Here is a 17,193-nt window from a genome sequence, read left to right on the forward strand (position 1 = left end):
GCGCGCACACACACACACACACACACACACACATTCTGTCTCATTTAATTTCAGCGCAATGGAAATCTCCTTCTGACTATAAAGTTCCTACCTCCCCTCTTTAGTTGCTGAGCTCTCCGTGTACACACCTCCGTCCGTTCATCTCCCACCCACCCACGTGCGCTGAGTGCATAGTTGCTCTCTTAAATATATTTACTGTTCTGCTGCACATAATGACAAGGAGACGCATGCGATGTGTAGAGACCGGTTGGAGATTTCAAAAAAAAATAGCGTTTAAAAAGGGCTTAACATTAATAACGCGACCGTTCACCCTGAGATCCGATGATCAGTACTTCTACTAATGCGTTACGACCAGCCCTTTAGACAACAATGTCTTGACATCACTAACTACTACCTTTCAATGGTGCTACAGGTAGTGTATACGGCCCAATCCATCACTGCTGCAGCCGTCTACACCATTTCGCACGTCTCCACAGAGTGCCGTCTCAGGGGAGCAGCATCTATCATCAAGGATCCAGACCGGCCAGGCCATGCAGGTCACCCTCCTCCACTGTTTAACTTATTCCCTGAAAGTTATGGTTTAGTCATGTCTCTGGCATGTGTTTTCCTTTAAGTTTCGTGGTGTGTACTACTTATCACAATTTCTTATGGTCAGGTGGAATGCTGAGTTGTGATTCATCTTCCTCCTTTGTCCTAATTAGTTTTAAACTAATTGCGTTCGACTGTTTCATAAAATTTGTTGGTTCAGCTTTTAGGTTTTGTTGCAGGTTTTCCAGATAGGGTTCGCGCAAATATATTATGTCAATATCATACGTTCATATGAGTATAGCGAAAGAATTTATGGCCTTTGATAAGTTTTCACTATCGAGCTCTGTTTGTTAGATTTTCAGGAGCTTGGGGTAAAATTCATCGATTTTTTTCCATTTATCGCACTATCTACACTTGCTTGTTGATATCCCAAATCCATACGTTTCATCTTCATCTATCAGTTCTACAGTATCTGCTGCTCGATTTTATTCTCTAAGTTCGGTTGCACTTTCCTTTATGTTTAATGCTCTGCATTTATCTAGTCCAATGTTCATGTTAATGTCTTTAGAAATTTGTTCTACGATTTAAATTAATTGCTTTACTTTTAACCATGGAAGACCATATAATTTCAAACCGTCCATGTACACAATACAGTCCTTCTGAATGGTTTCGTCCCGAAGAATCATCTGTACAGTTTTTCATAGATTCTGCCTGGCCTGCTTAGTTCCTACAGCATTTTGCGTATGTGGCACGTACATAATATGTGTATCAATATACCGATGTGTCAAGTTATACTTCGTGTTGTGTTATTTTTTTAATTTGATACACACTATTTTTTTCCAATTCAGTAAATTGGGTAGTTGGACAATACCATAGTGGCTTAGAGAGTCAACAAGCTTCGGTTTATTTGGGCAACCATGGTTGTTCTTTATTTTTGGCTGTTAGTTGATAGGTTGATTATGGTGCACCAGTGCTTCATCCGATGTTAAAAGAATTTTGTGCGTAGATTTTAATTATTATACACTTTTATGCACCATGATTGTAGGACAGCATCAAATGTCTTTTGTTAGTTAACATAAAACGTAGAAGATCTTTTCTTTTCTCGAACCAGAACTCCCCACCATGATCCCACAAGGGCATTTTAACACAAGAGCAGTAAACAGTACTAGTAATTAGAAATGAGGGGCGGACTGCCGACCACGCCCCCGGCCAAAACGTCACAATATAAGACATGGAAGCTCTTTGCTTTTCCCACGGTCCTGATTTCGAACTGCAGAATTTAATAGTAATTATAACTTATATTCTTTCAAATCGTTTCGGCAGAATTTCTGAAATGTTTAAGTATGTTGTGATTATTTATGTGAGTGGCGATTGGTTGCGAGAGGCATGGTGTCAGATTTTTATATATAGTTTGTAACAAGAAATAGGACGATATTTGGATGGGTCATTTTACCAATCCATCTAATGGAAGCAGATATGTTTTAAATTCTGTCAAATATTCCGCAATTTTTTTGGATTTGTAAGAAAATGCGTTGATATGTGTCATCAGGTGCAAGGAAGGTAGGCAGTATTCTTACAATGTTATTTATCAATATTGTCACTACCTGCACTTCTGGAGCTGTGGGTATTTTGATAGCCATTTTAGCACACCCAATGCAACTTTAGATATTTGCGTTTCTTCAATTGTGTTAGTGTACTCTTTTTCCTCCCTAATCCAGCTTGCTTCTTCATTGCGCGTTACCCTTATTGACCAGATATTAGACCAAAAGTTCATTATCTCTGTATTCGTTGCTAATTCTGTGAATGTGTTCAAGATACTCTGCCACAGCAAGTTTAATTTCAATGCCAATGATCTTTTTCATTGTTTCTGGGTGGGTGTTTCTGTTCTCTTCGTCCGGCGTTTATCATGTATGCATTTAGTCTGGTTTTGCATGCACCAAGCTTCTGTTCCGCAGTATCTACAGGAAGACAATTTTTTTCCGGGTGATCTTATCTTGTATGTACGTTATGTATCCTTAGAATTTCCTTAGCTTTTCCCTTAACTTCCTTCCTCGGATATCAATTTTACACACTTATAGCCGGGATACTTCCACCCTGAAGATTTCAAAATGGTTTCCTAATCATCTCTGTCCTTTCGTTAATCTCATTCCATTGCTCAGTTTTAGGTTTCTGTTTAACAGTGCCTCTGTTTTGGAGCCATTGTATTTGGCTATAAACTGTTAATGCAGTTTGTCCCAGTATGCTGCCATGCCGGTTTAATGTACTCGATAATACGCACGCATTATGAATGTGTTTACTTGTAACGACTACTTCCTCTGCTTATTTAATCTCTTTACCACTTGAGTGACCTCAGACGTAAGTGGACTGTTAGTCTGAGAAAGAACTGCAGTAGTCGCAGCTTCTGCTGTTGGTGGGATAATAGAATACTAGTCATATACTTTACCGGATCCCGGTGCCTGCTCGCACAGTCAGCAGGGCACCACTGTGGCTCGCCTCATATCACGCCCAGCGTTAGCTCCAGCCCATGCCGTTACGCTCCCCAGACAGCGGCCGTATTTCGTCAACATCGTTCTTTTCTGAAGTTTACGGTCGGTTTACGGTCGCCTTTACTTTCGATCGCTGCATCGCCATCTGCTGTCAGAAGCTGCGAAAAAGATACTGCTCCGAGAAAACAGCGATTATGATGGTGGTAACTGTGTGTGCGGCGTGTTACGCAAAAGCTCTGCCATTTTACTTTGCTGTGCATTCTAAACGCTGTCTCGTCACAACAGCATTCTTAACGTCACCCTTCTGGAGAGCATACCAGTTATGTGACGGTATTCTGACTGCAGTGGCTCCAATCTGCTTAATGCTTCTGTTCAACACATTAACTGCCAGGCATATTATTGCGGCAAATAAAGTCCGCCGGGTACTGCGGAATATTAGCGACAATCAGAAGGATGCAGAGGTGGAAAGCAGGAGAAAGTCGATTGTTTTATTGTTCGCTATATCAACCAATTTCATTTTACTGTGGACACCCAGAGTTGTATATTCTATGACCTGGCAAGTGGAAAATTATACCTGCACAGACAGATTCCACACCAACCCAAGATATATCCTACAGCAGGTTGGCTTTATGCTGGAGTTTCTCTGCACATGCACCAACACTTATATCTACGGACTAACACAGCAGAAGTTCAGGGAGAAGCTGAGGAATGAATTAAAATATATCTTTACATTCAATTGTTTTAGTTTGTCAATAAAACGCAAACGAGATTCGCCGATTTAACGTTATTCTTCGAAAGTGTTTAATTTCAATGTCGGCTTCGTACACTGCTGTGTTTATATCTCACTGTATGACTGATTTGCTTCAATAGAGCAAGTTGATTCGACACATAAGCGACGACAATTTGATTGTTCGGACCAGCACCATTGACTCATACATCACGAAGACCCTGTTCGTTGTGGCTGATGGAAGGGCAACACAAAAGAATGAATGTCAACCAGAATCCATGTATTATACAAAGAAATGTAGACCAATGAGTTATGGAATCAGAAACACGATTATTTGTCTATTTAATATTATTATTGCAGATTTATTTCCACTGGAGTTCATTAAGTTTTAATAATCTTTGAAATAGCGGTTTCCCTAGTCCTTACGATAACATATTATAGGCACATTCAGCAGAACAATATTCCTGTATATCTGTTATTTGACATCATCCAGGTGGGACTCGATATATTGTTTTTTCTTGTGAGTGCTACAGATTTGTTGTTATGTGCGTTTCCAGTTGTGCATATATGTAATTGAGAATATGATAAAATAGTCGGTTAAGACATTCACTGCATGCTTTATTTCTTGTATATATGTTTTTTTTCTGAAGACTTCGTACATACGTGTAAATCTTCAGCAAGTATGTGTTTCATTCCACCACTGCATACATGTATTTCTGCATATGAGAATAAACTCGACCTTTTGCTTGACATTCTATTTTAAAGAGGGGGAAGGGTCTTTCAGTGGGAAAGTTCTGAAGTCTCCACAACGACGTATTCATCAGAGCATAAAATATATGCAGGCGGCTCGTGAGCAGGGTGGCAGGTCAGATCTTTGTGCAGCTGTCGTGAAGGAACTGTGGGTGCAAAGTATAGCGAGACTATGAAAAAAAGACGGGCAGTTGATATGGCGTAAATAAAATCGGGTAGGTGGTTTGAAATGAATGTGACTTATGCAACAACTGTCAGAAACAAAGGCGATGAACTTAGTGTACGGCAAACCAATTGGAGCTTCGATATTGTGGCCATTATGTTAACCTGGTTCTGCCACAAAAGTAGACACGGCTGCTGAATGTTTGGGAATAGAAGTTTCAAAACGGAAAATGAGTGAGATAATATATGTGGGTGAAGGACATTGCTCACCGGGGATAGTATCGAAGCTGTAAAACGGTGGGCATCATGGGTGGAAGTTAGCAAGAGGCAGGGAGCAGTCGCTCTTTTTGCAGCATTAAACCCATCCCTCAGGAGAAACTGAAATTCATGGAACAAATAGGGAGTCAGGTTATGGAAAGTTGCAACAATAATAATTTCCTGAACATTAATTAGCTCCTTCTCAGAGCAAAGGCTTAGAAAGTGTAAGATTTGCTTGGTGTGTCCAAGAACGGTACCTGACACTATACGTAGGCAGGCCCAGAAGAGGAGAAACCATACTGGAAATGGTACAGAGCAATGGGCCTGGTCATGTGACAATTTTCTCGGCGAGAGAGCATTTCCCAGACATTGACCACAATTGCAGCTGCAGAAATTCTTTAAAGACTCAGCAATAGTTGGCTGTATAAAGAGTGCTCGGTAGAATGAAAACAAGGCACTGATTGAGGACTTTGTCAAATGCTGCAACCTAAATCATCAGCAGCTCAGCGTTAGTAAGACAAAGGATGCACTGATGGACTTTACGAGGACTAAGTCTGCACTGTTTCGTATTGCTATTGATGATGAGAACCTACAAGGGCTTGGGGTTGCACCTGGATGCAGACTTGAGTGAAAGATAAACACAGAAGCTTTGTAAACTAATAGTCAAAGTCTCTTCTGCTTCCTGAAAAAAACTGGAGTCCTATGGAGTATGCAGGCCTCTCCTTCACATGTTCTACCACTCTGTTGTCGGCGGTAAAATCTTCTTTGTTGTGGTGTACTGCGGCAATGGCATCAATACGGGTGATGCCAACAGGTTCAATGAACAGATTAGAACCCATTCGAACTGGACACTCCTGAGGCTGTGATACAATAAAAGACACTGCCGCAATTCCTGTGAATTCTGGAGATTGTTTTTCACCTTCTGCATGCCGCATTGATCGAATAGAGGAGCACTTTTAGTGATAGACTAAGACCACTGCACTCTATGTTGTTATTATTACTCTCGACCAGTAGGTTCGATAATGAGTTATCCAATAGGTGTGGAAGTGATTGCCCCTCCTGTTAGACAGTTTTAGGTAATTTCATTTTTATTCCTTTTACGACTCACCCTTCCAATATTTATATCTGTGCCCATACAATGCCACTGTGACACTGTAATTTTCATTGGAATCACTAAAGTGTCCACATATCAATCTATCAACTCTGAGATCTTCACTACACACTTGGAAAGGGGTAAGAGCGGACCGCATGGAAACGTTTTTTATTGTGGTCCGCGAATTATATTGTTAGTAGTCCGGACATGTGGGCGTAAATTGAGAACAAATTTATTGATGGCAATGTGGAAGTTGTTTATGGATACACGTAGACATTGCCACGTTGAGGCAGGTGAAGGATGGGGTGGTAACCGATCGTAGTTAACAAACAGAAGTGGAGCATTGAGTCAAACGGAAGGAAAAACATACGAAGCGTGTATCAATGGGTGCTCACAGGAGTTATAAGGAATTCAGTGATTAGATTATGAACGGTCTAAGGAGAGCTAAAAAGGGCCATGAAAAAAGCTTGCGCGGAGGATCATCAAGGCGTTCTATGCGTATGTGAAGACGATGAGGATTACTGCAGTGAGGCTGGAAGAGATAAAGGATAACCCAGGGAAACGTGTGCCTGGAGTCGGAAGAGCTGGCTGTTTTACAAACGGTGGGGTGTTTTAAAGAATTTCTCGCCTCAGAATTCACAGACGGCGCGATGTGATGTCAGCATCGAACAGACTAATAAGCTGCAACATATTGATGGTAATAAAGAGGATGTTCTGAAACAAGCAAAATATAACATTTCGCTTAGCATAACCTCAGAGCCGGATTGGATTTTCCCCCGGTTGCTACCGGAACTAAGGACGATATTTCAGTGCCTTTGCGATAATCCTTTAATCCCCCGGACACAGGAGCAGGAGCTATGGAGTGAAGTGCGGAAAATGTCACTTCTCTTGGGTTCAAGAAAGTTAATACGAGCAATACTGGGAATTGCAGACCAGCCTGACTAACGGTAACATTAGCCATAAAATAGGAGAAGATTGTTCGAGACAAGACTTAAAAGCATTTCGAGAAGCTTCGTCTGGTTAGTGATAGTCACAAAGGTTTTGTCATGGAGAGTTCGTGTCTTACGAACCTGACTGAATTCTGCCAAAAGTAGGAAAAACAAATTGATGAAATGAAGTGTATTTATGCCCATGGATTTTAGTATGCTGTTCGACATTCAGGATTAGATTAGCGAAAGAAGGCAGAGTGTGGTGACAGATGGAGCATATTCCGTGACTATTGTTTCATTGGTAATCTCCTCAGCGATCCGTACTCTTTAAGAGTTTCATAAATGATTTAATTGTGCAATTCAATTCCTGTGTTGAGAAATTTGCAAATGCCACGAAGGGTGGTGGTGTTGTTGGTAGTGTAGAAGTTAGTGAAAGGTTATGAAAGGATATGATGAAAATGTACCGTTCAATGCGGAAACAGCTTGGATTGGTAGTTCAAAAGTGAAGGGAGAGTGCAAGGTTAATATCAGGGTTCTCAGCAGTGTGGACGGGCATGGCGAGGCTGTGCTTCAGGTCCGCAGATCCACCTAATTTATCGGAAAGTTCATAGGGTTGTTGAGAAGGTGTAATGTGCGCCTGCCTTCATTACTAACGGGATTGGCTTTATGAGCCACGTGGGAATCTTGCAGTTCGAGAATAGTCTGGACTATATGTGCATTGAAGTATTGCGATCAGTCTTGGCCTCCTCAATAGAGGAAGAATATGGGGAAGTTGGAAAAGATGCAGAGGGATTGACCAGGATGTCCCTAATTAGAGAGAATGGCATAAAATTGTAGAGTACTACAGCACACAAATATGTTCTTCGTGTCATCTATTCAGTGCCGATCTGTCAGTCTTCCTAGTCCCAATCACCTGCACCCTGAACTGACACTCCACACTCCTCTTATCCCTGTTCCTATCAAATGTCTCTTTAGTCCTGAAATCAAACCTGGCACGTCCGCTGGAAGCTTTTTCCACACGGTTGCCACCTCTGTGTCCATAGCTTACCTATAATGTTCCTAGTAAACATTTCACCTTTCACCCCTAACTCATTACTCCAGTTCCAGTCTCACCCAACCTCAACAGAAGAAGCCTGCATGCATTTATACCATCTAAAATCCTCATAACTTTCTATACCACCATTAAATCTCCCCGCATTTTAAGTGACTCGTTGGCGCTGGCGGCAGCCAGCGAACCCAGCGCTTCTTCCGCTTCGACGGCTCATTGAGGTAGACTCATTTTTTGGGATGCCGCCTTTAAAGAGTCGACATTTCGAGTCGAGACTGATTTCATCAGATTTCCACCCAAAACCTAGAGTTAGAAGAGGCGCTGGCTGTCCACTCCATCTATTCCTCTTAATATCTTGTATACCTCTGTCATGTCTTCTCTCATCCTCCTTCTCCCCAAAGAGTAAAGCCCTAGCTCCCTTAATTTCTGATCATAATCAATACTCTCTAAACCATGTAGCATCATGGTAAATCTCCTCTGTACTCTTTCCAATGCTTCCACATCTTTCCCATAGTGAGGTGACCAGAATTGGACACACTACTCCAAGTGTGGCCTAACCAGAGTTTTATAGAACTGCATCATTACCCCGCGACTCTTAAACTCGATCGCTCGAGTAACGAAAGCTAACACACCATAAGCTTTTTTTAACCACACTATCTACCTGTGACGCAACTTTCATGGATATATTGCCATGTACCCCCAGATCCCTCTGCTCCTACACACTACCAAGTATCCTGCAGAACGAGGACAACGAGGAGGGAGGATAAGATGGCGACGCGACGCCATCCTATAACACATATCCTATGTGTTAACTTGGGGGCCCTGCACAATCCTGATTTGATGGAGAGAGCCGTGAGACACACGGAGGAACACCTGGAGAAACTTCTGAAATGCCCGCTTCTCTGCCACTGCTACTGTGCGATCGAGAATCTCCGGAGGGCAAGGCCCCAGATCCTCGAATTTGCCTATTGCCTGTTGCCGGGGCCGGGGTTAAAGTGCTCGGCAGAGATGGTGCTTGGTGCTCGGTGTCGGAGAGCTCGTCGGAGTCTCGGAGTTTTCGGACGGACTCGGAGTCAGACTGTGGTTGGATACTTCCAGGATGCTGCAACGGCAAGTTTGCGGCGCTGGAGGTTCACCGTCTAGGTGAGATGATGGGACTTTAGAGAGACTTTGAGACTTTTTACCGTGCCCATAGTCTGTTCTTTATCATGTTACGGTGTTGCTTTGCACTGTTTTAACGATATATTATAATTATGTGTTTTTTGTCCGTTTTTCAGTCGGCTTGTCATGTGTTTCTGTGATATCATTCTGGAGAAACATTGCATCATTTCTTAATGTATGCATTACGAAATGACAATAAAAGAGAACTCTGTGTCCTCATAATCTAATCTAATTTACTTTGTAGATTCTCTTGGACTTTGTCCTTCCAAAGTGTACCACCTCACACTGCTCCGGGTTGAACTCAATCTGCCACTTCTCAGCCCACTTCTGCATCCTATCAATGTCTCTCTGAAATCTTCGACAATCCTCTACACTAGCCACAACCCCACCAACCTTTGTGTCGTCTGCAAGCTTGCCAACCCACCCTTCTACTCCTCATCCTTTTCGTTAATAAAAATCACGAAAAGCAGAGGTCCAGAACAGATCCTTATGGGACACCACTAGCCACAATCCTCCAATCTGAATGCACTCCCTCCACCACGACCCTCTGCTTCTGCAGGTGAGCCAATTCTGAATCCACCTAGCCAAACCTCCCTGGATCCCATGCCTGCTGACTTTCGGAATAGGCCTACCGTGTGGAACCTTGTCAAATGCCTTACTAAATTCCGTTTAGATCGCATCCACTGCACTACCCTCATCTATATGCCTGTTCACCCTCTCAAAGAACTCTGTCAGTCTTGTTAGACACGGATCTGTTCTTCACAAAGCCATGCTGACTGCCCCTTATCAGACCATGATTCTCCAAATGCCCATAGATGCTATTTCCATGAATCTTTTCCAACAGCTTTCCCACCACAGACGTAAGGCTCGCTGGCGGCATGGACTTTGCAAATTACGAATGAAGCTAAAGAAGACAGTGCAATGCCGAGAAAATTTTACTGTTAAATCTGTAATACGGAGCAATAAGTTTAAAAATAACAGGTCTTAAACTGCCTCAAATTCATTTCAAGCGGCAATCTAAAACTGCAGTTGACCCTTAGTTTTATCGTCTAATACATAATTCCTAAGCCCAGAGAACCCACACCCTCTCTCCCAGCACCGTGAAAATTAATTTGATTTTCTGCTCATTGTCACTCCTGACTAGATACCTATACACTTTCGCTTTCTGCGGGGGGATTTGTCAGCTGTGGGCGACTTCTGGCATTGTCTACTTTTATTCCAATTGCGTCTGTCCCAGTCCATTTTCACACACGATCCGCTCCGACATACATTCTGTCTCATTTAACTTCAGCTCAATGGAAATCTCCTTCTGACTAGTACTCTCCTACCTCCTCTCTGTAGATCTCGAGCTCTCCATGTACGAACCTCCGTCCTTTCATCTCCCACCCACCAACGAGCGCGGTGTTGCTCTCCTTAACATGTTCAGTGCTCTGCTACACATAATACCGAGGAGACACAGGACGATCTGCAGATATCAAGAAAGAGGGTCTAAATGAGGTTAAGTTTAATAAGGGGAAAGTTCATCCCAACGTCTGTAAATCAGTCCTTCAACTAATGCGTTATGACCAGTGTTTTGGACAGCAGTGCCTTGACATCATTAACTTTGTTTCGCCACGAGAGAAAAAAACCTCTTCTCCTTACTACTCCTATTTTTCAATGGCGCTACACTTAGAGATTACGGCTCAATCCATCACTGGTAAAACCATCTGCGCAAGTTAGCACATCTCCACCGTGAGCTGTCCCAGGGGAGCTGCATCTATCATCAAGGATCCAGACCGTCCAGGACATGCAGGTCGTGCTCTTCCATTGTTTAACTGATTCCCCGAAAGTTATGGTTTAGTCATGTCTCTGGCATGTGTTTTCCTTTAAGTTTCGTGGTGTGTACTACTTGTCACAATTTCTTATGGTCAGGTGGAATGCTGAATTGTGATTCAACTTCCTCCTTTGTCCTAAATAGTTTGAAACTAAGTGCGTTCGAATGTCTTATAAAACGTGTTGGTCCAGCTTTTATGTTTTGTTGCAGGTTTTCCATACAGGGTTTGCACCAAGATATTATGTCAAATTAATACGTTCATATGAGTATATGAGTGGCTTAGAGAGTCACTCAGCTTCCGTTTATTTTGGCAACCATGGTTGATTTTTTTGGCTGTTATTTGACTGGTTGATTATGCTCCACCAATGCTTCATCCGATGTTAAAAGAATTTTGTGTGCAGTTTTTGATTATTCTACACTTTTATGGACCATGATTGTGGGACCGCATCAAATGTCTTTTGGTAGTTCACATAAAACATAGAAGATCTTTGCTTTTCTCGAACCGGAACTCCAACCATGATCCCACAAGAGCATTTTAAAACAAGAACAGTAAACAGTACTACTCATTAGAAATGCAGGGGCGGGCTGTCGACCTCGCCCCCGGCCAGAACCTCACAATATAAGACATGGAAGTTCTGTGCTTTTCCCACGGACCTGATTTCGAAATGCAGAACTTAATAATAGTTATAACTTACATTCTTTTAAATCGTTTCGGCAGAATTTCTGGTAATTTTAAGTATGTGGTGATTAGTTGCGAGAGGCATGGTGTCAGATTTTTATATATAGTTTGTAAACAAGAAATATGTGGGTGCTTCATTTTACCAATTCATCTGATGGAAGCAGATAAGTTTTAAATTCTGTCAAACATTCGGCAATTTTTCTGGATTTGTAAGAAAATGTGTTGATATGTATTATCAGATACAAGGAAGGTAGGCAGTATTCTTACAATGTTATTTATCAATATTGTCACTATCTGCACTTCTAGAGCTGTGGGTATTTTGATACCCATTTTAGCACACCCAATGCAACTCCAGATATTTGCGTTTCTTCAATTGTGTTAGTGTACTCTTTTTCCTCCGTAATCCAGCTTGCTTCTTCATTGCGCGTTACCCTGCTTGACCAGATATCAGACGAGAAAATTAATATCTCTGCATTCGTTGGTAATACAGTGAATGTGTTCGAGATACTTTGCCACATCGTTTAGTTTCAATGTTAATGATCTTTTTCATTGTTTCTGGGTAGGTATTTCTGTTTTCTTCGCCCGGCGCTTATCATGTGTGCATTTAGTCTGGTTTTGCATGCACCAAGCTTCTGTTCTGTCGTGTCTACTGATGAGACAATGATTTTTTTTTTTTTTTGCGGGTGATCTTATATTTTATGGACGTCACGTTTCCTTAGCATTCCCTTAGCTTTTCTCTTAACTTCCTTCGTCTGACTATCAATTGTATACCCTTATAGCTCGGATACTTCCACTCTGAAGATTTCAAAATGGTTTCCTAATCATTTCTGTCATTTCGTTATTCTTATTCCATTGCTCAGTTTTGAGTTTCTGCGTAACAGTGCCTCTGTTTTGGATGCTGCTCTGCCAGTTTCACGTACTCGATAATATGCACGCATCATGAATGTGTTTACTTGTAACGACTATTTCATCCGTTTAGAGTAGTCTCTTAACTACTTGATAGACCTCAGTCGTAACTGGACTGTTAGCCTGAGAAAGAACTGCAGCTGTCGCAGCTTCTGGTGTTGGTGGGATAATAGAATACTGGTTGTATATTCTTCCCGATCCCGGTGCCTGCTCGCCTAATCAGCAGGGCACCACTCGCGGCTCGTCTCAGATCACGCCCAGCGTTGGCTCCAGGCCATGCCCTTACGCTCCCCAGAAAGTGAACGTATTTCGTCAACACCATTAATCACTGACGTGAACGTGCATTACTGTTTGTACTTTCAACCAGACTGCGGTTTCATCCGCCCGTAACATGACGGAAAGGCGCTGACAACAGCACCGCTCAATCTGGGTACAAGTGCTTGGACTTGGATGTTCGGGTGATATTTTATTTCCCACCTGCCCTAAATGACTACAGTGCTTTCCTGAATCCGCCACCTGGCGTCGCCGCGGATTGGGGACAGAATTATTATTATTATCATTTTAAAGTATATATTCTCAGCTCAATCCTGGAAAACCTGAAGTACAGGCATAGCTAAGGCCACCCCTTTTGCGATTGATTAGAACTTTCAGCCTACTGTACCGGTGTTTAGTTGAGTGGCTTTTAGGACATTGACATCGATACTGCTGTGAATGACGAATAGTTTAATGGTACTGTGTAGTGACCTTTGGATGTCCCAATTGTAGATATTACTGGTAGGGCAATGTATACCCTCTTCACGTTCCATGGCCTTTCAATTTCCTGTTCTCTTTCAGTCTATTTCTGTTTTTTTTTATCTGCCGTTTACAAGCAATTGTTCTTGCTTGTTTATCATGTCGTATTATATCCTTGAGTATTGATAACTGATCGGTGATCATATCATTTGAGCACTCTGACTCCAAACCAGGATCAGGACTGTATTTATGCTCAGTTTTCTTTTTCTGATTTCATATGTTGAAGCAAGATATTGGTCCATGATGTTTGCCACTTGATTGTGCCAGTGAAATAATCAGATTGCGTTAAATTGCTGCATGATCCTCTCACGTATTGAATTGTTTCTGGTCTCTCTAGGCGTTTTCTACAACTATCGCCGACAAATTTGTTGATATTATATTGTGCTCTTTTCTGATTTTTTTGGTGTCAACCACGTGGTCATGTATTGCCACAAGGAACCATTCTGTTTCTCGGAAGAGCTCTTCAACTATATCGTGCGGAGGCTTCCAACTACGTTTCTATATCGTGCGTATTCTTCTATGGGTGACATTCCCTTCTATTTGTTAACTCCTTCTTCCAAGGTGATAACTTCTTAATTTTTCTGGCTTGTGCTTTCCCTTAAGTCTAGTGGTGCATCCTTCTCATCAGAATTTTATCTGGCCTCCTGTAGTACTGAATCGTGTTTCGTTTATGAAATAATATACTCAGAATTGTGAACTGACTGTTGTGTAGATGTTTTATCAATGTTCCTCATTCTTCCTTTTCTCCGACCTCGTGTCATTCTGCGCGCGTTCGAGTGTTCATTCTGCTTACTTAATTTCCAATTTCATTTCCTGTTTTCCTTTGTAAATGTTGCAGATACTTTAATATCGTTGTAACGAAAGTCCTTATTACCCTTGTTATATCTTTTTGATTGAGCTCTGTTCGGGGGAGTTTCTTAAGCCTTGTAGTACATACCGTCGGATATTTTACTTTTATCGCACTATGACCTATACACCTGCTTGTTAATATCCCGGCAGATCGCAATCTGGGTGATGTACTGCGTCCGGTGCTCCCGACGTGGCCTTCTATATATTGGCGAGACCCGACGCAGACTGGGAGACCGCTTTGCTGAACACTACGCTCTGTCCGCCAGTGAAAGCAGGATCTCCCAGTGGCCACACATTTTAATTCCACATCCCATTCCCATTCTGACATGTCTATCCACGGCCTCCTCTACTGTAAAGATGAAGCCACACTCAGGGTGGAGGAACAACACCTTATATTCCGTCTGGGTAGCCTCCAACCTGATGACATGAACATCGACTTCTCAAATGTCCACTAATGCCCCACCTCCCCCTCGTACACCATCCGTTTTTTTTTTTGTTTTTATACACACATTCTTTCTCTCACTCTCATTTTTCTCCCTCTGTCCCTCTGACTATACCCCTTGCCCATCCTCTGGTTCCCCGCCCCTCCCCGCCCCGTCTTTCTCCCCGGACCTCCTGTCCCATGATCCTCTCATATCCCCTTTGCCAATCACCTGTCCAGCTCTTGGCTCCATCCCTCCCCCTCCTGTCTTCTCCTATCATTTTGGATCTCCCCCTCCCCCTCCCATTTTCAAATCTCTTACTAACTCTTTCTTCAGTTAGTCCTGACGAAGGGTCGCGGCCTGAAACGTCGACTGTACCTCTTCCTAGAGATGCTGCCTGGCCTGCTGCGTTCACCAGCAACTTTGATGTGTGTTGATCGTAATCATTCATCGTTTGCATTACTTCCTGAAGATTTGTTTTATGTTCTACTATCTCTATTGTGACTTTAGCTACGTTTCAGTTTCAGCTCTTATCTGGTCCAAAGTTCATTATTAATTCTTTAGAGACTACTTTACCGTGCCGATAAACTGCTGTAGTTTGACGGATGACGATGAATATAAGACGAAATCATCGAAAATGTCCTATTCTCGCCCGATTCAGTATATGAGACGACTGGTTTAAAGCAAGCTAAAATTATAGTGGGCTTAGACAGTAGCCCTACAAAATGTCTCAGTTTGTTTAGAAAAATGTGGTACTATTTTTGTGGTTGATTAGCGTGATTATCATACGCCAGTAATTCAAATGTTGTTGTCTGAATTTCACAAGAATTGGGTATAGTTTATATCGGCAGTAAGAACATCAGTAAGCCATAAGTGTGGGACGGAATTAACAACTTTTTGGTCATACTTGTGGAAACGTGAAATATCTCTGCTTTTCATCTGGACTTAATTGAGAAAGGCAGAATTTATCGGTTGTTTTTTACATCCTTCCGCACAACTACAGCATACTTTTCGCTCCTCTGAAAGTATATTGCGCTAATCTAAATTAGTGTGGATTAGCTGCGAGATGCATAGAAAACGATGGTTAGTAAACATGCAATAGGACATACTTTGATGGGTTATTTCTCATTTTTACTTTAGTTAGTAGATATTATTTCTTTTCCGTCGAATTCGGCACTTTTTCACGATTTTTATGAAAAATATTGAAATGCATTAATGCGTAAAGATGTAGCAAGTAACCTTTTTATACCAAGATTTATCAACGTTATTACTGACGGTAGCTTTCCAGACGTTATTAGTTTTATACCCGCTTTCAGCATATTCTTTGCATACTTGGGTGTTCGCATGTCTTCGTTTTTGCGGGTGCTTTCATTTTCCTCCCGAATTATGCTTGTTTTTCGATTGTACTTCACTGTGTTTAACAGATATTAGACCTATAGGTCATTATTTCCATGTTTGTCATAATTCTGTGTTTGGGTTGGTAACACGTGTGCGTTCCATTAAATTTCAGTGTCCTGTATAAATGGAAACGTCGTTTCTCAACTGATAATTATGTTTTCATAATTCTGACTGGCGCATTTGCTGTGTCTCTTTCGTCTGGCTTTGTACGACGGACGATTGATATGTTCATGGCCTAAGGTAGAAAGAGTCAATTTTAGAAAACCTCGCACATTTATTATTCAATATACTCCCCTCTTACATTTACACTCGTAGTCCAGCGGTCGTGGAGGAAACGAATCTTGGACCTCCAGAAAGTGCTCAGAGATGGGTGATTGATAAGGTAGAAGGAAATGAGTTATACAGCTCTCGTTACATGTGCATGCAGGTCAACGATTTGAGTGATTATGCAGAAAATTTGAAGTTAGTTACTCATCTCCTTCTACGTTAGGCCACGAACTTATCAATCTCTCCTCATATGCACCACGTTTTATTCTATCTATAAATTACATAGAAACATAGAAAGTAGGTGCAGGAGTAGGCCATTCGGCCCTTCGAGCCTGCACCGCCATTCAGTATGATCATGGCTGATCATCCAACTCAGAACCCTGTACCAGCCTCCCCTCCATACCCCCTGATCCCTTTAGCCACAAGGGCCATATCTAACTCCCTCTTAAATACAGCCAATGAACTGGCCTCAACCGTTTCCTGTGACAGAGAATTCCACAGATTCACCACTCTCTGTGTGAAGAAGTTTCTTCCTAATCTCGGTCCTAAAGGGCTTCCCCTTTATCCTCAAACTGTGACCCCTCGTTCTGAACTTCCTCAACATCGGGAACAATCTTCCTGCATCTAACCTGTCCAATCCCTTTAGGATTTTATACGTTTCAATCAGATCCCCCTTCAATCTTCTAAATTCAAACGAGTATAAGCCTAGTTCATCCAGTCTTTCATCATATGAGAGATCTGCTATCCTAGGAATCAACCTTCTTTGTACTCCATCTATGGCAAGGATGTCTTTCCTCGGATTAGGGGACCAAAACTGCACACAGTAATCCAGGTGTGGTCTCACCAAGGCCTTGTACAACTGCAGTAGTACCTCCCTGCTCCTGTACTCGAATCCTCTTGCTATAAGTGCAAGCATACCACTCGT

The sequence above is a fragment of the Mobula birostris genome, chromosome 29, assembly GCF_030028105.1.
Source record: "Mobula birostris isolate sMobBir1 chromosome 29, sMobBir1.hap1, whole genome shotgun sequence".
Taxonomy (NCBI): Eukaryota; Metazoa; Chordata; class Chondrichthyes; order Myliobatiformes; family Myliobatidae; genus Mobula; species Mobula birostris.